We start from the raw sequence: 14,321 nt of genomic DNA on the forward strand, positions 1-14,321 counted from the left end.
ACTGACACAAGACAGGGATGCCCTCTCTCACCACTCCTATTCAACATAGTGTTGGAAGTTCTGGCTAGGGCAATCAGGCAAGAGAAAGAAATCAAGGGTATTCAGTTAGGAAAAGAAGAAGTCAAATTGTCCCTGTTTGCAGATGACATGATTGTATATTTAGAAAACCCCATCGTCTCAGCCCAAAATCTCCTTAAGCTGATAAGCAACTTCAGCAAAGTCTCAGGATACAAAATTAATGTGCAAAAATCACAAGCATTCTTATACACCAGTAACAGACAAACAGAGAGCCAAGTCAGGAATGAACTTCCATTCACAATTGCTTCAAAGAGAATAAAATACCTAGGAATCCAACTTACAAGGGATGTAAAGGACCTCTTCAAGGAGAACTACAAACCACTGCTCAGTGAAATCAAAGAGGACACAAACAAATGGAAGAACATACCATGCTCATGGATAGGAAGAATCAATATCGTGAAAATGGCCATACACTCCAAGGTTATTTATAGATTCAATGCCATCCCCATCAAGCTACCAATGAGTTTCTTCACAGAATTGGAAAAACCTGCTTTAAAGTTCATATGGAACCAAAAAAGAGCCCGCATTGCCAAGACAATCCTAAGTCAAAAGGACAAAGTTGGAGGCGTCACGCTACCTGACTTCAAACTATACTACAAGGCTACAGTAACCAAAACAGCATGGTACTGGTACCAAAACAGAGATATAGACCAATGGAACAGAACAGAGTCCTCAGAAATAATACCACACATCTACAGCCATCTGATCTTTGACAAACCTGAGAGAAACAAGAAATGGGGAAAGGATTCCCTATTTAATAAACGATGCTGGGAAAATTGGCTAGCCATAAGTAGAAAGCTGAAACTGGATCCTTTTCTTACTCCTTATACGAAGATTAATTCAAGATGGATTAGAGACTTAAATGTTAGACCTAATACCATAAAAACCCTAGAAGAAAATCTAGGTAGTACCATTCAGGACATAGGCATGGGCAAGGACTTCATGTCTAAAACACCAAAAGCAATGGCAACAAAAGCCAAAATTGACAAATGGGATCTAATTAAACTAAAGAGCTTCTGCACAGCAAAAGAAACTACCATCAGAGTGAACAGGCAACCTACAGAATGGGAGAAAATTTTTGCAATCTACTCATCTGACAAAGGGCTAATATCCAGAATCTACAAACAACTCAAACAAATATACAAGAAAAAAACAAACAACCCCATCAAAAAGTGGGGAAAGGATATGAACAGACATTTCTCAAAAGAAGACATTCATACAGCCAACAGACACATGAAAAAATGCTCATCATCACTCGCCATCAGAGAAATGCAAATCAAAACCACAATGAGATACCAGCTCACACCAGTTAGAATGGCAATCATTAAAAAATCAGGAAACAACAGTTGTTGGAGAGCATGTGGAGAAACAGGAACACTTTTACACTGTTGGTGGGATTGTAAACTAGTTCAACCATTATGGAAAACAGTATGGCAATTCCTCAAGGATCTAGAACTAGATGTACCATATGACCCAGCCATCCCACTACTGGGTATATACCCAAAGGATTATAAATTATTCTACTACAAAGACACATGCACACGTATGTTTATTGCGGCACTATTCACAATAGCAAAGACTTGGAATCAACCCAAATGTCCATCTGTGACAGACTGGATTAAGAAAATGTGGCACATATACACCATGGAATACTATGCAGCCATAAAAAAGGATGAGTTTGTGTCCTTTGTAGGGACATGGATGCAGCTGGAAACCATCATTCTTAGCAAACTACCACAAGAACAGAAAACCAAACACTGCATGTTCTCACTCATAGGTGGGAACTGAACAATGAGATCACTTGGACTCGGGAAGGGGAACATCACACACCGGGGCCTATCATGGGGAGGGGGGAGGGGAGAGGGATTGCATTGGGGAGTTATACATGATATAAATGATGAATTGATGGGTGCTGATGAGTTGATGGGTGCAGCACACCAACATGGCACAAATATACATATGTAACAAACCTGCACGTTATGCACATGTACCCTAGAACTTAAAGTATAATAAAAAATAAAAAAAAAGAAAAAAAAAGAAAATTAGACACACAGTAATCTTGCCAATCAAAACCAAAACTTCAGAATGCCGTGGTGATTATGCAGCCAGTCTGGGTTTTAGATACCAATGCCAGCTGTTTATCCCACGAACCATTCTTGCTAGGCTGAGGCTGTGAAAAATCGTAAGACGATGTATAATTCTTTTTTTTTTTTTAATCTCACAAAGGAATTTTGTGGATGGTACAGGGTGACACTGAACAGATCACGAGCCATGGCAGACATAGTTCTCTCCCTCCCCAGCATCTCCCGCGTCTCCCTGATTTCCCGATGTCCACAGAGTGAGACTGTCCCGAAGTCACTGCATGGGAGGAGTGCTGTCTTTCTAAGACTCTTCATTCAGTGTATCCAACTCAGCAATTGTTTCATCAAATGCCGTGTTTACCAGGCTGCAGGCCTTTTCAGGAGAGTTTAGAATCCCATTGGCTGTGTGGACTGCCTATCTTTCTTACTAATTTCAGGTGCTTCCTGGTAAGTCTGCTGGGAGTTCAACAGAACGGTTTGTTTATTGTCTCCAGAGCCACCCCAGAAAGATACTTGAAATGATCTCCTTTCATTTCCAAGCAGAACACCTTGCTTTCAGGCTGTGTAGCATGGGGAGTAAGAGACTTGCCCAACCGCTCTGGAACCTCATTGCAGATGTCCAGCAGCTCTGCCTCTGTCTTCCACGGTACTCTTTGCCCATCTGCTGCTTCTCATTCCTCCCTGTTTCCTGCTCAGTGCTGGAGATGAGAATCCAGGAAGAACGGCAGGCATCCACCGTGTTCTTGTAGGTGGCAGAGGGCAGATTGCTGTCTTCATTTGGGGGTGCATGCCCCTGTGGCATGGCCGCCTTCCCCGCTGCAGCCACATCATCACCACGCTCAGCCTGCTCAGCGGTCTTGGCTTTCTGTACCAGCACGCTTTTTGTCATTTCCAAGTACAGCTCCGAGCATGGTGACCACCACCTTCCGAAGGCCACTCCTCGGGCCGCTGCAGTGGTGGTAGCAGCAGCAGCTACCCCAGCTCCAAAATCAGCGGTGGCTGCTCCACTTCCCCAAAACAGCCTCTCTTTGATGAGCTACTATCATGTCTTGCCTGGAGCACAGCACGTCTGGAAAACTAAATAAAAATGAGCAGAAACAAATGAGCCCCAAGTTGCCAGCTCTCTGGAAAATCCTGAAGACTGCCAGCAGGTGTAATTTCTAGGTGTGAGAAAAATAGAGGTGTCCGGAAAAGGACGGGATGCAGCAATGAGGATGGCGAACTCAAAGAGAGCCAAGGTTTGCCAGAGCGGCCGGTAGCCACAGCAGGGCGAGAGTGTGGGTGGTTCCTGTGTTCCTCTGAGCCCCTGTCTCACCCACAGACCACACAGGATGGTCTGCCTCTAAATTTTAATCTCGAGGTGACCAGAGTGGCATTCGGACATCAGAGCATCGATGGCGGGCTGTTTCCGGCAAACCCCCACACACCCCTGCATCTAACAAGCCCCATGGCTCTGGGCTGATGGTCATTCCTGAGAGTGATCCCAGCTCATCACAGGGAAGGGGTCCACTCTCCATCTGCCCTAGAATAGCTGCCACCTCTTGGGCAGCCCAGGCTGGGAACACTCCGCCAGAGTGGGCGTGTCTGACCGTATCATAGTTTGTCACAGTAGGAACAATTGAACTAGCTTTCCTTGGGCCTTTTTTGGATTTTCAGAAAGGTTAGGACAGTCCAAGGTTTTATTTCCTCCTTTCCCATTTCTTGAATCTGAAATTCAATTCTCCACCCCATGCAGTGTGAATCGTATAATGCAAGCCAACAGCGCCATCTAGTGTACTCATCTCCAACTTCCGCAAAATGTGGCCAGACCTCCCGGACAAGGAGAGGCGCCAGACATGTGCTTTTACCACCTGTCAATCAGACATAAGAAATGTGAGGGGAGACGGGAGGATCGCTTGAGCCAGGGAGGTCAAGGCTGCAGTGAGCCATGATTATGCCACTGCACTCCAGCCTGGACGACAGAGTGAGACCTGGTCTGGAAAAAAAAGAAAAGAAAGAAGAGAAGCATGAGGACCTAATTCATTTTTCAGTGTTAGAATAAATTACATTTGTTTTCTGATAAAATTGCACATAACCCTTGAGCTACATACGCCCCATGTACCCTTTGTTTCCACGGTTAGCACGAGTGGTGGCGAACCGTGCCTGTTCCGTCCTGAGGCACATCAGGCATCCCCCAGAGCCCCCAGTTCCAGGAGGTGGGTCCCAGGGGCCATGCACAAGATCTGAGCTCTGAGAGAGAAAATCCCCCTGGGGAAGATCACGATTGACCCCAGATCACCATCGCGCTCAGCTCAGAACACATTTGAGAGTTCAAGGAGGCACTTTGGGCTAAAGTGAAAGATCCATACTGGAGCCAGATCAAGTCGAAGAGGGATTTTTGTGTCAAGATCCAAGCATGCCTCACTGGGCCTGGCGATACTGCTCTGAAGTTATGTTCACTTTCTTATCTCCATGTGCTGGCATTACTTCTCTTTCTTTGCCTCTTGGCTGGCTGAATTTCTGTGCTTCCTGGGCCACAAAGGAGAGCTGGCTTTCCATAGCTCCGGGGTTCCCCAGGGCTCTGTTCCAGGAAGTGAACCCAGGGGCAGAAGCAGGGAAGACAGCGGCAAACAGCACAAAGTTAGGTAACCAGTGCAGTGCAGAACTCAGCGGAGTGCTAGCCCAGCCTATTTTCTGTCTCCTTTCACCCCTTAGAGACTCATTAACATAAAGACCCACTTCTGGGAATATCACACACCTGGGCCTGTCAGGGGGTTGGGGAAAAGGGGAGGGAGTGCATTAGCAAAAATACCTATGTATGTGGGGCTTAAAACCTAGCTGATGGGTTGATAGGTGCAGCAAACCACCATGGCACATGTATACCTATGTAACAAACCTGCATGTTCAGCACATGTATTTTATTTTAAAATAAAAAATAAAAAAATAAAGACCCGCTCCTGCCATAAAGAGTTCCTGCAGTCCACAGGCGAGTAAAATCGGTGCTTCCTCGGTCCTCTCAGTTTCCCTTTCCTCAGTACTGGCTTCGTTTATTCCTAAGGCCACTGGGCTCCCCCATCAGAGGGAAAGGTGACCACTCTGATGCCAGATCCAACGCCTCCAAACTCTTGAACCCCCGCAGAAAGGAAAGATGGCCAGAAGGCAAGTGGAAAGCAGGCTTCTTTGGATGCCCTTCATTTTTGCAGGAAAGCTTATTTTTAAATAATATTTCACATTAATATGAAAGCATAGAGTTATAAAGCATCAGGAGAATCATAGGATTTTTACTTTGAAAACTAAAAACAAGCAACATGCAAAACTGGGCAATGAGAGGAGGCTTAAAGAAACTAAATACATCCTGGTTACAGACAGAAAGAATTCCCAAAGTATCTCTCTCTTTCTGGCCTGAGGGGAAGGAAAATGAGCCCCTACAGGTGAGAAAGAGGAGGATGAATTCCCTACTATATTTCTGGTTTCCTTTCTTTATAACCTAAGCAATACTGTGGTGGTGATTCAGTGGTTGCAGCTGGGCTAAGAACAACAGCTCCCAACAGGAAGCACCTTCAACTCTGAAGGAAGGAAACTCTTCTCTCTAACCCAAGAATCTGTGGTTCCAGGAGTTGGGAGTGAATCTTCACTGCTCGCTTTCTCTGTGTGCTTGTGCCACATGGCTCTGAACCAACAATAGAACTACAGCCCATTGGAGGAATTTGCGTACTGACTCTGACCTAGCTGATTGCCGTTTAAAACAACAGCAAAGGACATTGTCCTGATGCTTTAAACAAAACCCAGAGTCTCATAAGATAACATCCAAAATATCCAAGATATACTCCAAAATGGTTCAGCCTGTAAAGAACAAGGAAAATCTCAACTTGCAAATGAAAAGACAGTTACATTTCAGAACTAAAAATACAAACACTAAAATTAAAAATTCACAAGATGATCTCAACAGCAGAATAGAAATGACAAAGGAAAAAGTCCACGAACTTAAAGATAGATCAATAAAAAGTGTTCAATATAAACAACAGAGAAGAAAAACGATTGAAGAAAAATGAGCACAGCCTTAAGGCTCTGTGTAACAATACAAAAAAGCCTAACATTTGTGTCACTGAAGTTCTACAGAGAGAAGCATAAGAACAGAGTAAAAAATATATGAAGCCATGTGTCTCTTAATGACAGTAATACATTCTGAGACATGTGTCATTAGGCAATTTCATCACTGTGTGAACCACAGAGTGCACTTCCGCAAACCTAGATGATAAAGCCAACTATACACCTATGCTACATGGTATATCCTGTAGCTCTGAGACCACATGCCTGCATAGCATGTTACTATACAGAATACTGCCAGCAATTGTATTACAATGGTAAGTGCTTGTATATCCAAACATATCTAAACAGAGAAAAGGTGTAGTAAAAATATTGTAGAAAAGACAAAAAATGGTACACCTACTTGGGCACTTACCATGAATGGAGCTTGCAGGACTGGAAGTTGCTCTGGGTGAGCCAGTGTGTGAGTAAATATGAAGGCCTAGGACATTAATGTACACTACTGCTGACTTTATAAACACAGTACCCTTGGACTACACTGAATTTATTTTATTTAATTTTTTAATTCAGGCTGGGTTAAAAAATTGACAAAACCATTAATAGAGGTCCTCCCCTAGTACTGGGAAAGTGTTTCCGGAAGTACAAGCATACAATAGTTAAAAGATATGGCAGTGTGGACAGAAAGATGGGTTAGGTGCCTAAGATTTTTATGATAAAGTGTAGCAAGTTGCAAGGTATGACCAGTGATTTCATAACTTGCACCTTGATGTCACACCTTGCAGTGGAGTGGAGAGAAAAGTCACCAGTTAAAATAATCGAGGAACCATGAGTCACATTACAAAAATTATCATACTGTTCACGGGGCGCAGTGACAAGAAGCCAGAGGCTACATGAAGGGAGAGGATATGATGGACATCAGTAGAGTCACGTTGCGTGGTGGCAGGAGTCTCAAAGTCAAAGGCGTGTAACAAGGGAGAAGCGAGTGGAAGTGGGGAACACAGATCAGAAGGGTGCTGACTGGCTGGGCGCGGTGGCTCACGCATGTAATCCCAGCCCTTTGGGAAGCCGAGGCAGGTAGATCACAAGGTCAGGAGATCAATACCATCCTGGCTAACACAGTGAAACCCCGTCTCTACTAAAAATACAAAAAATTAGCCGGGCGTGGTGGCGGGTGCCTGTAGTCGCAGCTACTCGGGAGGCTGAGGCAGGAGAATGGCATGAACCCAGGAGGCGGAGTTTGCAGTGAGCCGAGATCGTGCCACTGCACTTTAGCCTGGGCGACAAAGCCAGACTCCATCTCAAAAAAAAAAAAAAAAAGAAAAGAAAAGAAAAGAAAAGAAAGAAAGGAAGGAAGGAAGGAGATTGATTTAGTTACTGTACATCATTCACAGAAATACTTTCCTTTTTTCAATTGGTGTGTAACATTGCATGAGTTACTTCACATGTAATGACAGTTGTTCACCTTCCTTTGAAGAATCTGGTACTGTCTGCTGCCTAAGGTGAGAACGTTGGGTTGATAGACAAACGATATGATTGATGGGGCAAATCATGTGTTAATATTCCCGAAATTACTTTGCTGAAAGCCAAGCTTCCTATTTGATTCGGGACATTTGTTTTGGTTGAATTGACTTTTTCTTACACTTTTTCTATTTCAGCATGCCTTTCTGTCAGCGTGTTGCGTTCAGTCAATAGATTTAGTGTTTCTTTTCACTGGCTGACAGCAGTCCCTATGTGACTATTTTGTTTGTGTGACCCAGACCTTAATATGCAGAGGGAGTGTTTAATAAATGCTGCCAAATATATTTCAGCTATGCATGCTGTTCTTTACAAAATTCTCTTAATGTATAATTACCTATATTTTTAAAAGGAGAATTTGTGATAAAGATATATAACATTTCTAGACTAGACAAAACATTTGGTGAATGAACCCATACAATTTCTCATTGTAGAGATGCCTTCCCTTCGACAGTGCAATGCTGTACAACGCTACAGCAACAGTGCACAATTTCTCATTGTAGAGATGCCTTCCCTTTGACGGTGCAATGCTGTACAACGCTACAGCAACAGTGCACAATTTCTCATTGTAGAGATGCCTTCCCTTCGACGGTGCAATGCTGTACAACGCTACAGCAACAGTGCCCATCTCTGGTCACACGGATGGACATTTCCACAGATTATCTCCTCAGTGTTTTCCTCTTCCCCCGGCCCTTAACATCTCTTCCACATTTCCCAATTCTTGTCTCTCTATTGTGCATGCTGGTTAATTATTTCAGAGCTTTCTCCTAATTTGCTGTCTCTCTTCACGTACGTCTAATCTGCTGTTTCAGAATCCACTAAATTCTTCATTTCAGTAATTCAATTTTCATTCTAAATACTGTTCTTTTTCAATTTTACTTGATAATTATGATACACAAAATAAGTCTCTTACTATTTCCATTTTCCCAACCTGTTATATCTTTAGACATATAAAGTGGGTTTATATTCTAAATCAAAATCATTTCCAGTTGTTGCATGGGAATGGGGACGGCTGGAAGAAGTGGGAGGGAAAGAGAAGCAAGGAAGTGCTTGGAAAAGATATGTATGGCTGGGCACAGGGGCCCACACCTGTAATCCCAGCACTTTGGGAGGCTGAGGTCGGTGCAGCGCTTCAGCCCAGGAGTTTGAGACCAGCCTAGGTAACACAGGGAGACCCAGTGCCTACACACACACCAAAAAAAAAAAAAAAAAAAAAAAAGATACAAAAATGAGCAGGGTGTGGTAGCATACTCCTGTGGTCCCAGCTACTGCGGAGGCTAAGGAGGCAGGATCACTTGAGCCTGGGAGGCAGACATTGCAGTGAGCCAAGATTGTGCCACTGCAGTCCAGCCTGGATGACACCAAACACTGTTCCCCCACACCTTCCCCCCAAAAAAAGAAAACAAGAAATATGTTGGTAATCTTGATAGTTGTAATGGTTTCAGACTTCTATACCTACGTTAAAACTTATCAAATTGAACCTTTTATTATTTGTTTATTAAAAGACAGGATCTCTGTCTCTCAGGCAGGATGCATGAAGTACAGTGGCACAGTCCTGGCTGTGAACTTGAACTTGATCTCGAGGGCTCTGGGGAGGCATGGAAGGTGCTGGATAAAGGAGGGACAGTCAGCCACGTTTTAGAGATGACTGTAGAAGGCTTCCTGGAAGGAGTGAACAAGAGCCAGGCCAGGGAGGGAGCTTGTGGGGCAGGTCTGGAGATGGCAAGGGAGGGATCCTGCTTGGATGAAAAGTCTTCAGGGACCGTGTCAGGTTACACTCAGGTGCCCTCAGAGTTAGTGTGTCTTGTCTCCAGGATGAAAATGGGAAGGAGTTGTCAGATAAGGACATATAAATGGAGGCTGGCATCCTCATGAGTGTCAATTGTGGTCCCGGTGTGGGGCTACTGTGAGAACAGGGATATCTCCATTCAGGGACATGGTGGATGGACCCTCTATCGCTCCATTCTGCCCTTTCTTTTTTTTTTTTTTTTTTTTTTGAGACAGAGTCTCGCTCTGTGGCCCAGGCTGGAGTGCAGTGGCCATCTCGGCTCACTGCAAGCTCCGCCTCCCGGGTTCACGCCATTCTCCTGGCTCAGCCTCCCGAGGAGCTGGGACTACAGGCGCCCGCCACCTCGCCCGGCTAGTTTTTTGTATTTTTTAGTAGAGACGGGGTTTCACCGTGTTAGCCAGGATGGTCTCGACTCGGCCTCCCAAAGTGCTGGGATTACAGGCTTGAGCCACCGCGCCCGGCCCGTTCTGCCCTTTCTTTCTCTCTTCTCATTCTCCCCAGGGCCTCGGTGCATGGGCGCTGTCCATCCTCTGGTGCTGAAGCAGCCAAGCGACCCAGACCTGCCTGGCTGCCTCTTAGGATATGACAGCACAGCCAGTGGCCTCTGCTGGATCCTGTACAACTTCACAAGACACTCAGATGCTGGGAGTGCTGCCAGCACGTGGTGCAAGAGTTCTGAAGAACCACAATCCTGAAGACATTGAATGGTGGGTGCAGGGCCTCAGGACTGTTCCCCAGCCCCTCTCATTGACTCTGCTCCAGGTGGTGAAGGGGGATAAAGTCTCTTGTCAATTCTGCCACTATTGACTAGCAGGAAATGAGCGGAGCCCAGAAGCAGGGCCTGGTACCCAGTCTGCCTAACAAGGGAGAACTTGTAGGCTTTGTGGACAGAAAGATCTGGGAGTCTATATCTATCATCCACTAACTTGCTCAGACATTAGTAAAATCAGTTTTCTTTTCTGAACATCCCAACTTTGACCATGGGATGTCTGGCCCCAGTGTGGATGCTTGCTCCTCTCCCATGAGACTCCTCCCTTATCAGGGTCAAATGAAGGAAGGGAGGATGTTAAAAGTAGGGTCTCTGATGCCTGTGCCAGAGGAGCTCCAGGCTCACAGCTGGTGCCTGTGATCTCATTCTTACCTCATTAAGAGTAGTAATGAAAAACATGCTCAGGGCTGACAGTGTGCCTGGGGATGTTGTTGTAGGCACTCTGCTTAATTTAATTCATTTAATTTTCACAATAACCTTGATTTTACTTCCAGACTGGATGAGCAGTGAGCCAGAGAAGACACGAAGCCACTGAGACCCCAGGCCTTTTCTATTTCCACAGCCAGCATGAACTACCCTCACTAAGACAAATATTCGACTCCTTTGATCAGTTTCCCACCAAAGGTGTTTGTCTTTTTCTCTGATTTGCAAGTGCTTTTCCTGTGTGTCAGGAATAGGAGCCCTTTGCCTGTCGTGGACATTTACCATTCAAGCTCCCCTCGCCTTTTCCTAGAGCTCCTTTAACCCAATCCCAATCCACGAAGATTCCCCACCCCTCTTACCTTCCACTCTACTGAGTCACAATCTTTTTCCACAGTGACTTCAAAGAAGGGAGTTTGCAATCGTTCCTTAAAGATCTTCTCTTGCTCCTTGTTTTGTTTTATCTGTTTGTATAGACAGGGTCTCATTCTGTTGCCCAGGCTGGAAGGGAGTGGCACAATCCTAGTTCACTGCAGCCTCGAACGTCGGGACTCAAGTGATCCTCCTGCTTCAGCCTCCCCAGTAGCTGGGACTGCAGGGGTGCAACACCACACCTACCAAATTTTTTTGTTTTTTGTTTGGTTGGGTTTGTTTGTTTTTTACATCTGGCTAATCTTTAAGTTTTTTATAGAGACAGGGTCTTGCTGTCTTGCCCAGGCTGATCTTGAACTCCTGGGCTTAAGCAATCCTCCCACCTCAGTCTCCAGAGTAGCACCACCAGACCCAGCTAATTTTTTTAAAGTTTTCTAGAGATGGGGACCCACTGTGTTGCCCACACTGGCACTCCTTGTTTTTATACTCTGGAGAAGAAAGTGGGAAAACAAAGTAAATTTGAGGTGAAATTAATACTCCCCACTTCATCTTCTCTCCCCTCCTCCTCATCCTTCCCCTTCCTGTCTTTCCAGACCACCCTCCCCTTTGCCCCTACGTGAAATGTCCCTTCCTGTCTTTCCAGACCACCCTCCCCTGTGCTCCTAGGTGAAATGTCCCTTCCTGTCTTTCCAGACCACCCTCCCCTGTGCTCCTAGGTGAAATGTCCCCTTCCTGTCTTTCCAGACCACCCTCCCCTGTGCCCCTACGTGAAATGTCCCTTCCTGTCTTTCCAGACCACCCTCCCCTGTGCTCCTAGGTGAAATGTCCCTTCCTGTCTTTCCAGACCAACCTCCCCTGTGCTCCTAGGTGAAATGTCCCCTTCCTGTCTTTCCAGACCACCCTCCCCTGTGCCCCTACGTGAAATGCCCCTTCCTGTCTTTCCAGACCACCCTCCCCTGTGCTCCTAGGTGAAATGTCCCCTTCCTGTCTTTCCAGACCACCCTCCCCTGTGCTCCTAGGTGAAATGTCCCTTCCTGTCTTTCCAGACGCCCCTCCCCTGTGCCCCTACGTGAAATGCCCCTTCCTGTCTTTCCAGACCACCCTCCCCTGTGCTCCTAGGTGAAATGTCCCTTCCTGTCTTTCCAGACCACCCTCCCCTGTGCTCCTGGCCTTCTACTCTGGCAGGCTGGTTATGTTTTAACGTCTGACATTCCTAGAGTCACATTTGTGATCCTAGAATTCATTTGCTGTCCGGTCCCAAATCCCACCTCTCTTGGAACAAAGCCACTCTTTTTTTTTTTTTTAATTATACTTTAAGTTCTAGGGTACATGTGCACAATGTGTAGGTTTGTTACATATGTATACATGTGCTATGTTGGTGTGCTGCACCCATTCACTTGTCATTTACATTAGGTATATCTCCTAATGCTATCCCTCCCCCCTCCCACCTCCCCACAATAGGCCCCAGTGTGTGATGTTCCCCTTCCTATGTCCAAGTGATCTCATTGTTCAATTCCCACCTATGAGTGAGAACATGCGGTATTTGGTTTTCTGTTCTTGTAATGGTTTGCTAAGAATGATGGTTTCCAGCTGCATCCATGTCCCTACAAAGGACATGAACTCATCCTTTTTTATGGCTGTATAGTATTCCATGGTGTATATATGCCACATTTTCTTAATCCAGTCTGTCATTGATGGACATTTGGGTTCATTCCAAGTCTTTGCTATTGTGAATAGTGCTGCAATAAACATGCGTGTGCATGTGTATTTATAGCAGCATGACTTATAATCCTTTGGGTATATCCCCAGTAATGGGATGGCTGGCTCAAATGGTATTTCTAGTTCTAGATCCTTGAGAAATTGCCACACTGTTTTCCACAATGGTTGAACTAGTTTACAGTCCCACCAACAGTGTAGAAGTGTTCCTATTTCTCCACATCCTCTCCAGCACCTGTTGTTTCCTGATTTTTTAATGATTGCCATTCTAACTGGTGTGAGCTGGTATCTCATTGTGGTTTTGATTTGCATTTCTCTGATGGCGAGTGATGATGAGCATTTTTTCATGTGTCTGTTGGCTGTATGAATGTCTTCTTTTGAAAAGTGTCTGTTCATATCCTTTGCCCACTTTCTGATGGGGTTGTTTTTTTTTTTTTTTTTTTTTTCTTGTAAATTTGATTGAGTTCTTTGTAGATTCTGAAAATTAGCCCTTTGTCAGATGAGTAGATTGCAAACATTTTCTCCCATTCTGTAGGTTGCCTGTTCACTCTGATGGTAGTTTCTTTTGCTGTGCAGAAGCTCTTTAGTTTAATTAGATCCCATTTGTCAATTTTGGCTTTTGTTGCCGTTGCTTTTGGTGTTTTAGACATGAAGTCCTTGCCCATGTCTATGTCCTGAATGGTATTACCTAGGTTTTCTTCTAGGGTTTTTATGGTTTTAGGTCTAACATTTAAGTCTCTAATCCATCTTGAATTAATTTTCATATAAGGAGTAAGGAAAGGATCCAGTTTCAGCTTTCTACTTATGGCTAGCCAATTTTCCCAGCACCATTTATTAAATTGGGAATCCTTTCCCCATTTCTTGTTTTTGTCAGGTTTGTTGAAGATCAGATGGCTGTAGATGTGTGGTATTATTTCTGAGGGCTCTGTTCTGTTCCATTGGTCTATATCTCTGTTTTGGTACCAGTACCGTGCTGTTTTGGTTACTGTACCCTTGTAGTATAGTTTGAAGTCAGGAAGCGTGATGCCTCCAGCTTTGTTCTTTTGGCTTAGGATTGTCTTGGTAATGTGGGTCTTTTTTGGTTCCATATGAACTTTAAAGCAGTTTTTTCCAATTCCATGAAGAAAGTCATTGGTAGCTTAACAGGGATGGCATTGAATCTATAAATCACCTTGGGCAGTATGGCCATTTTCACAATATTGATTCCTCCTGTCCATGAGCATGGTATGTTCTTCCATTTGTTTGTGTCCTCTTTTATTTCACTGAGCAGTGTTTTGTAGTTCTTCTTGAAGAGGTCCTTTACATCCCTTGTAAGTTGGATTCCTAGGTATTTTATTCTCTTTGAAGCAATTGTGAATGGGAGTTCATTCATGATTTGGCTCTCTGTTTGTCTGTTACTGGTGTATAAGAATGCTTTGCACATTGATTTTGTATCCTGAGACTTTGCTGAAGTTGCTTATCAGCTTAAGGAGATTTTGGGCTGAGACAATGGGGTTTTCTAAATATACAATCATGTCATCTGCAAACAGGGACAATTTGACTTCTTCTTTTCCTA

At 44.6% G+C, this 14,321-nt stretch overlaps 1 pseudogene; it reads right to left on the bottom strand.

Moving 5' to 3' along the window:
* Positions 1-2,340: 2,340 nt before the first annotated feature.
* On the bottom strand, positions 2,341-3,048 carry LOC104659886 (annotated as a pseudogene).
* Between the last annotated feature and the right edge of the window lie 11,273 nt (positions 3,049-14,321).

Source organism: Rhinopithecus roxellana, chromosome 16 (genome assembly GCF_007565055.1).
Source record: "Rhinopithecus roxellana isolate Shanxi Qingling chromosome 16, ASM756505v1, whole genome shotgun sequence".
Taxonomy (NCBI): domain Eukaryota; kingdom Metazoa; phylum Chordata; class Mammalia; order Primates; family Cercopithecidae; genus Rhinopithecus; species Rhinopithecus roxellana.